Source organism: Oryctolagus cuniculus, chromosome 2 (genome assembly GCF_964237555.1).
Source record: "Oryctolagus cuniculus chromosome 2, mOryCun1.1, whole genome shotgun sequence".
Lineage (NCBI taxonomy): Eukaryota > Metazoa > Chordata > Mammalia > Lagomorpha > Leporidae > Oryctolagus > Oryctolagus cuniculus.
Genome location: NC_091433.1, coordinates 11,830,927 through 11,843,550, shown reverse-complemented (window position 1 = coordinate 11,843,550; position 12,624 = coordinate 11,830,927). Strand labels below are relative to the sequence as shown.

Genomic DNA, 12,624 nt, shown 5'->3' with positions numbered 1-12,624 from the left:
GACAGACATTATTTCATCATTCCTGTGGGCCGTGTGTAGGTAGGGTAGCTCCATGGCGGGATACAGGTTGGCTGGTCTTGGGTCCAGACCACTGGGTGGGTTGAATGAACCACTTCTTGGAGCGTTAGCTTCAGGTCATGTTTCCCCGCAAATTACCAGAACTGCACAAAGAATGGAAATTGCTCTGCCTTCTGAGGCCTCAGCTCAGAACAGGAACCTCCCCACTTATCTCAGCTTTCCATCAGCCAGAGGATGGCACAGACACACCCTCCACAGGTGATAGAATGTATCATTCCCACTATAAGTAATGGGCAAAGTCAGACGGTGGGCAAGGCTGCGAATTGTAATTCAAGAAGGGCTTGAAGAAGTGTGGGCATGGAGTCAGTCTGCTCTGGTGAGGTGCAAAAAAGTCTCACAACTGTTTTTATTGTTTATACTAACTTTTTAATGTATATGATGACATTCAAATAAACTTGCAAAGGAGCATATGCAATTATTATTTCACAGTTAATAATAGAAACTGTCTTACACCTATTAGGTGAGGGAGTTGAGCAAGGTAAATGTGACTGTAGAGGTAGGTAAAAATTTCTCTTTAACCAGTGCTCTTCACGTACTTAAAAAAATCAGTAAAATCATAGACAGAATCACAAACCAAGGGGAAGCATGCAGGAGCCCACCAGGTCCTCTGGAATGTTACCTGTTTCTCTTTATTTCTCGTCTGGTTCCCTTACTATTTCATTAGAGTCAATTGTGAGAGAGCAGTCTGTAGCGTCCCCATGCAGGGAAGTTAAGTATAATCTGTGAGTTCTGAATCTATGTCCTTGTCCTCATGCAACAAGAGTCCACCTAGCAAGCATCTTTCTCTACTAATATTTGATCAGAGGCTTTCTTTATGTAACTACATCATTGACCTTGAGAACAGACATTAAAGCAGCAGCCCAGTCTATCATTTGTAGTTTTTCCTTGCTTTGAACTTTAGCCAGGATTTAGTCTTTAACTACAAATCACACAAGGCTATCTGAATAGATATGTATTGAGTGCAGGTGTGGGTGTGAATGTGAAAGTGAGTAGAGATTTATGTGGCTTGCTTTGATTTTATTACCTGCTCCGAATTTAGGCAGGACATTTGTGGGAATTTTATACCACCACCATCAAGAGATTATAATAAACAATGATATTGATAGGTAGACCCTCATAACAGTAATAATAATAATAATATAATAAAAGTATAACTATCTGGATTGATTAGTTTTTGAGTTCAAGAGAAATAATAACCTTGATTAATTTAAACAATAAGAAAAACATTGGAAGACTATTAGGAATTTCTAGAACTGAGAGGTACGAGATAATGGCTTTAAAAAAGAGACAAAGGTTTTTTTTTTAATTTATGCAGGAAACAACAATAGTGACATATACAAAAGGGATTTCTTAAAAAATCATTGCTTGACACTTGCTTCCCATGTTGGACCTCTGTCCTTAATGAGTTGTACGATGAGAATTAGTGGTAAAACTTGTCTTCACTTTGTGTGTCTGTGTGAGTGCAAATAGTTGAAATCTCTACTTAATATAGAGTTGATCTTCTGTATATAAAGTCAATTAAAAACAAATCTTAATGGAAAATGGAATGAGAGAGGGAGTAGGAGGTGGGATGGGAGTTGGGGTGGGAGAGCAGGAATGGCGGGAAGAAACACTATATCCCTAAAAGCTGCACATATGAAAATTTGTATTCATTAAATAAAAAGCTTTAAAAAAGAATTCATTGCTTGAAAGAATGAATAGCATATTTCTCTTTCAGTCATGTAGTCATTTTGACTGTGCTCAAGATTCAGACTCCAGGGAAGACAAATCTGCTTGGCTTAGTGTGGATCCATTGCCTGGGGAACCCAGGGCCCCCCAGTTAAGAATTCTACTAGATTTATCCATTTGCAAGAAGTCCTTCCCTAATGGAAATAAAGATGCTGCTGCTTCTGAGTAAATGCAAAACAAGAAGCATCCACTATACTAGTGTTGTAAATCCTTACTAAATTTTGGGTACTGCACATGCATTATATCATTTTCAATCAACCTGTGCAATTGGTGGTATTATTCTTTGCACACAAATGTGTAACAATAACGCTGATAATGCATACAATTTGTGAACCATCTGCCACATGCCACGTGGCGTGTAGAAAAAAACATCAGCCTCAGAAAACTTAAATAAGTGATCACCCAATTAGCAGAACAGCAAATATCTAGCTAATTATATTATTTTCTTTTAAGTACTTTCATGTGCTGAGGAATCTGTGATCAGGGTGGTTAAGGAACTTGCCCAAGGCACACAGCCAGTAAGTAGAAAGACATCTGTCTCATCCTAATGCTCTTTTCGGATGCCCAGTCATGCTCTGCTCATCACATGACCAGTGAGTGTAATCTGGCCATAAACATGATTTTGCTGACATACAGATAAACCACTAATCTCTCCCCCAGGAAGATTTCTGTCTGTACCCCCCACCACACACACACACACACACACACACACAAACTCATTTCTGCCCCAGCTTCTTTGCATAGCCTTCCAACTGGAACATTCGGCCCCAGATGTTTCCATGATTGGTGACCCTTTGGACATCAGGACTCTGCTTAAATACCTGATCTCCCAGTTTTGTGTGACTGTCTCCCCTTAGGCATTCCCACATCTTCTTCCTGTTCCAGTTGTCAGAGCCCTCATCACTATCTGAAATCGTCTTACTTATATTGCCTTTTCTCTCTCAGTGTTAACTTATTTTCTACATTGTTTAGAACAGGACTTGGCACAGAGAAGTTGCTGAATAAATGGGGTTGATTGTGTGTAGAAATACACAGTGATGACAGTTTACCCCTACTTGGTGGACAGGAATGGCTTGCAAGTCTGCTGTGTTTAAACTTAGCCATTCAGGAAGAGCAGAGAAGAGGGGAGGGGACAGAGTTTTCCATGCAGGAGAGTTATTTGCATAGGACATGGGTGAAGGGAAAGAGAGTGTGTTTGTTGTTCAAGGACTTTGAGAAATATAATATAGCTGAATGGTAAGGGTAATGGCAGGAAGTTCTTCCAGGGTAGTTCTTGGGTAACGCCACAAGTCAAGGTAGGAGTGAAGCTCTAGTCATGTTGCAATCTTCCCATTCAAACATGTGTCTGTGCAAATGCTGCTGGCATTGGGCTTCCCTCATACATTCACAGGCAGAGCAAGAAAACAAATGGACCACAGCAGCTGTGATTTTCATCTCCCCTGGGTGACGTAGGTAGGGTGGAGGATGCTGATCTACAGAACCAAGTCTACAGGGGGAAGTATAGGGCAAGGAAAATAAAGTTCAATGAAACAGAAAACACATTAGCAGCGTCTTTCACTTTCCATTAATTTTTTTTTTCCTGATCTACTTCTCAAAACTGACCTGGAAGGTGCACAATGCATAAACAGGCCAGAACCCTCCATTCTGACTCCTAATCAAGGTATATTCAGGTGGTTCAGGTGGTGTACTTGTCCAGGTGAGAGTTGAGGGAATGGGAGCACATGGGGCACATAGTTTTGGGTTTTTCATTTCGTGGACCCTTCCTAGGAAGTATGTTGATAAGCAGGGAGTGTATGTCCCAATTCATGCACAGTGTTGGCACTTGAATACGGCAAACCAAATGGGAATAAAATATATGAAACTCAAAGGCTTTGATATTTCAGATCTTTTCTCCTTTGAATTTTTTTTCCAGCAGCCTTCACAAGGACTTTGTTTCCATCTTAGGGAACTTTGGTCTTTGTTTTTATTCCCCCCCAGTCCTCGCTTCCAGATTCTAGAATTTCAAAAATTGTAGACTTTTTGAGTTGCACATCTTTCCTTTCCTAAGACAGAAATAATGGGCTGCAATAGGAAGGGCATCAGTAGTAATAACAGGAATAGCCACAGCAGTGGCAATAGCCATAGCCATAGCCAGTTTGTATCCACTTTGTGCCAGACAATGTGATAGTCACTTTCTTGTCTTCTTTAATTCTCACACGAATTCTGCTATTATTGTATCTCCAACCTACAGAAGAGGGAAACCAGCACAGGAAGGTCCAATGATGTGAACACTATCTCTCAGCAAGGACAGGACTTGTTTCAGTGATCCTGGACACTTTAAGCTAAGCACTTAGCCCAGAGGCTGGAGTCGCCTCCAGGAAGTTAAATATTCATGATACAACTACTCGCTTTGCTTCTTGGCAGCTGTGTGACTTCTGGATGCTGCTTCACGCCTCTGTGCCTCAATTTCCTCACCTACAAAGCAGAGGGCAGGAGCAAGGTTTGGGACCATAGTGTTCTTGGTGCCCTGTGTGCTAACTGCCTTCCTGGTGCTCACCACAAAAGAGAGCTGACTCTAGGATGGTTTCCATTATCATTTCACCATTAACCATTCTGATGATGGAGCCCCTGCAGTGTTGAGGCCTGACACCCACCCAAAGTGGCTTGGCTGTCAGGAATGTCTAGATCACTCAACCCACTCTACTCTCTATGATCCATTGTGCTTCACTCCAGGGAGCAAAATTGTTGGTGAAGCTGCACAATGGATTGAGACCTTGATCATTAGCTCACTGGGTATTGATTATTTAGGTCTTTGTAGTGAAGGCTAAAGCTGTCCACTAAGAATTATGGTAGAATCAGAATGACTATAGGCAAAATTTTATATTGCTCTTTGCTTGTAGATAATCAGGGCAAGAAGCATCTTAGAAAGGAAATATTATATTCCCTGGCATAGTTTGAATTCCAGCTTGGATACTTCCTAGTAATGCATCCTTGGGTCATTATTTAACCCTTATGTGCTTGAGGCTTCTGGGCAGTAAAATGGAGATAATAAAAATTCCTGCCTCAAAGGAATATTCTCAGTAACAAATGAGTTAATATATGTAAACCACACCAATGCAAAATGAGAGCTATTTATATTAGTATCATTCAATATAGGCTATGAATTGCTCACTCATTTGTTCCTGCCTTGTGTTAGCTGATGAGAACATTTATTTTTATCTATCCAGTAGGGGGCTTTAACTTTTTGTTTAATGAAGCCATTACCTAAGCTATTTTTGTATTCAAACTGGTCCAGGAGGTGTCAGAAGTGATCGTTCTCACAATCCAATGGGATTTTGTCCTCACCTCAACTCTTCCAGCTTTTAATATTTACAAAGTGACCATAGTAAGACTATGCTATGGATTTCTCCCACACAGTCTGGCTTTTGCCCATGGTGTCTTACCTCGCTGCAATTCAAGCCTATCTTTGGAGGTATGACATGATGGAATGTGAGATGTCATGCAAAACAGAATAAATAAGACTTTTCTTTTGCCCCACCAGATGTTTCCAGGTAGCAAGCAAGTGATAATTGTTTCTCGGGGCAGAATTTGATTATGTGTAAGTGAATTGTGTGATTAGGATATTTTCTAAGATACCTGGGACCTCTCAAAATAAGGATGTCTTCTTATGTGGTAACTGAGTGTATTTTAGCGCTTAGTATAAAAAAACTTGTGTGTTTTGAGTTACCTTCATGAAGCTTGGGATTTCCAAAAGAAAAATGAGAAGCTGGCCATTCTCCAGGGCTGCCTGATAGAATCCAGAACCCACGTGACATTTGAGAATGATTTATGTAAATTTTTTTTTGTTTATCTGAATTACAAGTTTAAAAGAGTAATCTGTATTTTTATATGCCAAGTCTTACAACCCATACTTTGATGAGCTTATTTGGCCCTCTGAAGTAGGGAGTTTAGTCCTCAAATTCCCATGTTAAGAGCATGGAAACCATCCAATTAGCTATTCAGCAAAAAGGCCTTTAGGAAGTGATTAGATTGAATGCAATTCATGGGGAGGAGCCCGTGACTGAATCTTGGTAGCTTTATTAAGAGCAAAACAGACAGACAGACGTGTGCTCCCTCTCTTTCCACGCAATGCCTGCCTCAGGACTCTGGCAGCAAGAATATCATCACTCCAGGATGAACCAGCTCTGGACGTGTGAACCCCCAGAACTGTGAGCCAAAACAGACCTCTTTTCTTCATAAATTTAGGCTTCTTCGGGTATTTTGCTATAGTAACAAAAGTCAGACTATTACACCTGCCGTGCATAAGGTCTAAGTGGATGCAGCGCTAGCTATCTTGGGAAGAGAGTGCCTCATGGGAGTTCCAGTCCCCTCCGCGCACATTCCACAGGACCCTGACACAGAGGAAAAAAAGGAGGAGTGAAGGTTGGCAGTTTTCTTTGGAACAATGATCATTTTTAGCTACAAATCTTTCTTGGCCTTTTCTTCCTCGTTCCTTTCCCCTGTAGTTCTTATTTCTGAAGGTTGGAGTTATTGCCTTATTTCTCTACAATTCTTGGTACAGTTCCTTTGCATTTCTCAGTGCTGCATGTACCTCTCCATCTCAAATATTCTCCACAGGAACATGTCTCTATTTGCATAATGGATGTTGATACAAGGCCATCATATACGTAATTACATAATAAAAGTCAGTGGAAAATGGAATTGATATACAGAACTTATTTTACAGGCAAACTCACAGAAGTACAGCCCATCCCCACCAACTGGAAAGAAATACTTATTACTAGATAATATCGCCCAGGAATGAAGTCTGCGCCAGGATTTACTACACAATTAGTTAGTGATGATCCTTATCATGTCGTGCTGATTTGGGTTTTGCAACATGGATCAAAGAGAGTGGTGAATCTTTTATTTCAAATGCATTCACTTTATCTTGAAGTCATGAGAAAACACTGGGAGAGAGCTGTGCGCTCTGTGTGAGGAAAAGCTGTTTCACAATTAAAGGGTAAAGCATGAAGGTGCCATCATCTCCTTCTCCCAACCCCTGTTTGTTCTGCTCTCCTGCCTGGACCATGGTTCTTTACTTCTCATTTCAACAAATGAACAGAAACTTTTTCACAGTACAAAGGGCTGCCTCGTAAAATGGGGAACACAGTTCCTGGGGGCTGAGGGAAAGAAGCTGTCTGATCCATCACCAGAGATAGCATGGGGAAGCTGTACTCACGGACTGCAAAGTTTCCCCTTGGTTTTATCTAAGTGCCTTTTCTTGCCAAGACTTCAGGTATTCTGTATTCTGTATGTCACTTTGTTCTGGATTCTTATTATAGGAAAAATAAACTATAACTTGGGAACCATAAAGGAAAATAATGTTTGCATTTACACATATTAAAACTCTGAATGGCAAATAAAAATACACTGATAAATAGATATGAAGTAAATAAATGAAAAGAAAAGTGACAAACCAGGAAAAATATTTGCAATAATGACTCATAAAGCAAATTTCCTTAATTTACAAAAAAACTGCAGAAAAGAATAATGAAAAATATGAGCAACCTAATTGAATAAATGGCAAAGGATATGAAAAAAATAATTCAGAAAGAAATGCAAACGACCAATAAACATATGAAAAGATACTCAACTCTATTGGTAATTAAAGAAATTCTAATCAAAGACAATAAAGAGAAACCTATCAGACTGACGTATTAAAAGTTTGATGGGACCGGTGCTATGGGGTAGTGAGTAAAGCTGCTGCCTGCAGTGCTGGCATCCTATGTGGTCATTGGTTCAAGACCCTGCTGCTCCACTTCCAATCCCGCTCTTTGCTATGGCCTGAGAAAGCTGTAGAGGATACCCCATGTCCTTGGGCCCCTGCACCCATATGGGAAACCCAGAAAAAGCTATTGGCTCCTGGCTTTAGATTGGCACAGCTCCGGCCATTGTGGACATCTGGGGAGTGACCCAGTGGATGCAAGATCTTCTCTCTCTCTCTCTCTCTCTCTCTCTGCCTCTGCCTCTGCCTCTCTGTAACTCTGTCTTTTAAATAAATAAATAAATCTTTAAAAAGATGTGATAATAATGGGGACCTGTGAGGTGTTTGGAAAAAGCTATTGGATGGGAATGCAAATGGTGACATTATTTTGGAGATAATTTGGCAAAATTTCATGAGGGCATTTTCCATGTGTCTACCCTTTGGAATTGTTTTAATTAATGTGATGTCCAGTATTGTAAGATATATGTTCAAGAAGGTTCAGTGAAATATTAATTAAAATTAATCTAAAAATAAAAATTAAAATGTTAAACTAATTAAAAATTAATTAAAAATAAAACAAAACTGGAAACTGATTTGTCTACAGGAAACTGGAAAAAAAAAAGCTATTTGTGCAGAAACTCTGTGCAATTCAGCTGTACCAAAGCAGTAATGCAGTAAGGCTGCACATACTTGTGTAGAACACTCTCCCACATAGGTCAATCACCCAAAGACAGAAGAACAAGAAAGGGGCAGAAATGATGGTGCTTTTTGTTTAAATATGAAGAGAACACACACACACACGCACACAAGGAATTCAGTTTTTCAGCTGTTACTTATTCAATGCCTTCAGTGTTCCAAGCACTTTAGAGTTTCTGGTATTGCAATGGTGAACAAGTCTGCATTGTGTGATTTTCTTCACTTACCATTGCCTGACTCAAACTCACTTAGGTTTATTAATTTCTTGTTCAGTGTTGGTCTTTGCCTACTAAAGTGTCAACTTGGTAGAGCAAGGTCTTTGTTTTATGCATCACTGTCTCCCTAACACTGGCATGGCAAATCGGGGAAGCTTCCTTCTAGAGTTACTTAGGATCCTAGACAAAGCAGAAACTTCTGTCAGCATCAAGAAGGAGAGAGTGTGGGCAGAAGGAAGGGAAATGTAAGGTTCACAAGGTAGACTTTACGTGGAGGATAGGAGAAGAGCCAAGACCAATGAGTGCTAATGCAAGAAGGCAAAGCAGACACAGGCAGGCAGTGGCAGACGGAGGGCAGAGGACGGATCTCATGCAGCACTGGAGGTCAACACTTGGTTTCCTAGGGAGCCTTGGGAAGGTTTTGCGCTGGGAAGTGATTTGATATGATTCTTATTTGTCTGAAGTCCTTCCAAGATCCAAATGAATAATTCAGCGAAGGCGGCAGGAGGGCAGCAGAGGGTGAGGTTGGAGGCCTGTGCGTGGGTCCCAGAGAGGGAAACTCTGGAGAGTGCAAACCCAGCATTTGAGCCGTTGACTGCTGCCTCCCCGCATGTGCATTAGCAGGAAGCCAGAATTGGAAGTGGAGCTGAGACTCAAACTGAGACTCTCCCATATGGGATGCGAGTGTCCCCAGCGGCATGTGAACTGCACCAAATGCCCACCCTGATGGCAGCATTCAGACCCATTCTGGAACACATTTGATAGCTTCTCAAAGGAAAAAAGTCTTTCACAACCACAGATTGCACCAACGATCATTATGATTTGCAGAAACTGGTAATCAATTTGGTAATCTGTGATCAGTTTGCGACAGAGAGAGTATGGGCCCTTTGGGGTCTCTCATGCTGGTGGGTTCAAACATCTTAGGTCCACTTGCCCATTCTCGCTCTTCCTCACCGTAGAATCACAGCTCTGCTTCCTAAAGGCTGTGGTGAAACAATCGATACTGATGCTTGGGGCCGACTCTCCTGTATATTAACTCCTTTGAAGGAAACATTTTTAATGTAAGTGCAACTTGGATTATTATTATAGATGTTGGCAAACAGGGTGATGAATAGTTCAAAAATACCAGTCAAAAATACCATGGCTAAAAGGACAAGGATTATGCTGCCTCAGGGCTCTGCAGCCACGCCCCCCCCCATCTGTCAGAGCAGCCCAGCGTGTGTAGCTTCCAGAAGATTCTATCATTCAGCAGAGACACCACTACCCTGCTAGAGGCTGGGTGCTGGTGCAGACAAGGATCTCACGCCCCCTTGGGGCCTGCTGACATCCAGGGCTTGTGCTGTGGGGGTGTGGTGCGTGCCCCCCAGTTATGCAGTTGTTACTTTGGAATAATGCAGAGCTGAGGACAGCAGTACTCCTGCCGTGCTGCCTATGCAATCCAGGTGTTGCTCACTGTAGTGCAAGGTGCAACCAGGCCCGCTTCTCTCTGTGCATAGCCCAGAATATGGTTGGTTTTTACATTTCAGAGAGTTGAAAAAAATACCAAAATAGAAGTGTTATTTCATGAGATGTGAAAGTCCAGTTACAGTGTCTGTGGAGTTTTATTGAAACACAGTTCATTTGTATACGGTATTACTTATGGTTGTAGATATGGGTGGTCTTCTCAGAGACTTTTGGCCTACAAGGCTAAAATATTTAGTGTTTGATTCCTTACAGAAATATTTGGTGATTCTTGATTCAATCCATTCTAATTAGATGGCATGTATGCCTCCTCCCCCACCCCCCAAAAAATTCGTTTCTTTAGCAAGTTAAATCACTATAATTTTTGAAATAATTTCTTTTTGGGGGCTGACACTGTGACACAACTGGCTTAAACCACTGCTTGTGGCACCAGCATGGCCTATCAAGTGCCAGTTTCAGTCCTGATTGCTCTGCTTCTGATCCAGCTCCTTGGTAATGCATGTAGGAAACCAGTAGAGGATGGCCCAAGTGCTTGGGTCCCTGCCACCCATGTGGGAGACCTGGGTAGAGTTAATGTCTCCTGGTATCAGCCTGACCTATCTATCCTTGGTGGTTGCGGTCATCTGGGCAGTGAACTACTGAAAGGAAGATTTCTCTCCATCTCTCTTTCAAATAAATAAATATTTTTAAAAATTTGCACAGTATTTTATGAAGCTTTCCACTTTTGCAAGACTTTGTTACGCATTTCTGATTACTTCCCATGGTATGTCTGGTTCTGTGACAACCCTGGGTCACAGCACAGGTTGGGATGGGGAACATGATGATACTGAGGCCACCGCCCACGTTCATTCATGTCCCACACAACAGGAGTGCAGTCCCCATGAGTGTGTCTGTGTTTCCTTGCTGCTGAGGCTCACCTTCCCATGCTGGTAGCAGGCAGCATGAGCAACAGGTGCAGGGGGCTCTGACACACCATCCTTTCTTCACCCCTGCAGGAAGCAAGCCTGGATGCCAATGTATGGTGACAACCTATGTCTGCTTCAATATGTACAGCACATAGTATATGCTTCTCACGGTCGCCTCTCTGGGCATATCACATCACACCCTGGAGTCAGAGCTAAAGCTGAAAACCACAGTTCCAGTGGGCCACATCTGGGGCTGCCAGTGTAATGTGTGCCGGGTCTTATTTTATTTTGCCTTAAAGTGACAGAGCTTAGCTGAATGCCCATACTGAGAAATCTTCTTCAGTCAGGATTTGGGCAGTGCATTGGGGATAACTGCTGCAAGGAATTTAATGGATTCCTGACCCTGATAGTTGCTTGTGAAAACAGCATTTTACAAACACGTTGCCATATTTACTTGCATGTTCTCACTTCCCTCTGAGTTCGAGAAGAAACTCAAAAGAGAGGCTTTCTCTCCATTCCCTACCCCCTCCTCGCCATACTCATTTTCTCTCTGTTTTAAGAACAGGGACTAATGACCACAGCTGATGCCAGAACATGTGGCAGAGGGAAAACTTCTCCGGGTGAAATGGAAGCAGCTTTGTAGTTCATGTTTATTTCAGTGGAAGCTATTTCTATGAAGAAAGCATGACAGACTACTTCAGGTGTTCGTATTCTCTGCATCTGGCGACATCTGCCAGTGGACTCTTGCATCTCTTTCTGCAAGGCACTCCCCCAAATCTTAGCAGGGTACACCTGCACTGAAGCTTCCCATGGGGCATGGGATGCAGGCTGCAGGGCAAAGACAAAACCTTAGATGAGATCCAGTTCGTTGCTATTCATTCAGTGTCCTGTACCCTAGGCTTGCAGCTTTATTTTCTGCGTGGCTTCTTCTACTCATTGGCTATGTGTGTAACACATACCGTCACTTGCTACATAGCAAAGTTGCAACCACGGACCATGTGTAGTGGGTGGCTGCAAAAGGTTACATCGCCTAGTGATAACAAAACTTTCTTAGTTTCATGTGCACAGTCCATGTATTTCTCAGAACTCATCCCTGTAACTGAGTGGCACTTGACTGGACCTCCCTGCCATAGTTGATGTGTTGGTGGGTTGGGTCTTCAAAAAGTTTATGCTAAGTGAGTATTATAAAAACAGTTGCATGATTTCAAAACTTGTTTGCAGAAAATTAAACTCATCTTTTAATTTTTTTTTCCCATGGACTTTTCAAAGTACCTTTATGTGGTTAACACTCTTAGGACAATGCCGGGTGGATAATTAGCATATGATGAAGACTAGAGAGTTATAGTTGCAGCTGTGATATTCTGTCCATGCAGGATTGAATTCCATTTCCCATGGTTTTCTCCCTCCCTCCCTTCTCTCTGTCTCTGTCTCTCTCTCACCTTTCCCCCTCTGTCTGTGACTAATAGTGATCTTTATTATTTCATAGATTCCCGTAGCATGGACTTGTTATTTGAAGTTCAAGGAAATTCAGGGGGATTTCAGTGGTCAGTGTCCTGCAAATGCAGACATGGCCTTGGCTTTGTGTGCTTGCGTGTTTGTCCAGGGGCAGTTATCTACAGCTCTCTGTCAGAACCCTGAAGGGGATGCAGGCCACAGACATCACAGAATCATCGCTGCAGAGAGCAAGTAGCACACAGTGCACCACAACAACCCTGCGGAAGTTCTTTGGGCTGGCACAGCTGACTCTTCTCCCTAATGATTCTCAGGCACCCACATTGTTGAGGTCCAAAGAAAATTGTGATTTGTATGAACAGAG

The 12,624-nt window shown here is 42.1% G+C and overlaps 1 protein-coding gene across 16 annotated transcripts in view; it reads left to right on the top strand.

Annotated features, from left to right (window-relative positions):
* LDB2 (LIM domain binding 2) overlaps positions 1-12,624 on the top strand; it is a 393,446-nt gene that overhangs the window by 207,074 nt on the left and 173,748 nt on the right. The gene's annotated exons all lie outside the window — the stretch shown is intronic.